We start from the raw sequence: 374 nt of genomic DNA, 5'->3' as shown, positions 1-374 counted from the left end.
TGTGTGCGTTTTTGTGACAAATGAGGACATAAATTTGTATAATGACAAAGGTATGACATAGGTATTACAAGGAGAAGGTGACTTTTCAGGACATTACCCCATGTCCCCACTTTTAAAAACGCTTATAAATCACAAAGAATGGAGTGTATTGAAAATCTGAAATAGCACAAAGTTTCCTGTAAGGGGTAGGTTTAGGGGTAGGGTTGGTGTAGGGCAATAGCACATACAGTTTGTACAGTATAAAAACCATTACGCCTATGGGATGTCCCCACTTTTCACAAAAACAAACCTGTGTGTGTGTGTGTGTGTGTTACATTAGCATTGTGATAATAAAACTGAATAACATGCACATGTGTGTGTGTTTAAGCATGTTT

Source organism: Sinocyclocheilus anshuiensis, unplaced genomic scaffold (genome assembly GCF_001515605.1).
Source record: "Sinocyclocheilus anshuiensis isolate Anshui unplaced genomic scaffold, SAMN03320099.WGS_v1.1 scaffold8962, whole genome shotgun sequence".
NCBI lineage: Eukaryota > Metazoa > Chordata > Actinopteri > Cypriniformes > Cyprinidae > Sinocyclocheilus > Sinocyclocheilus anshuiensis.
Note: the sequence above shows the minus strand (reverse complement) of the source record.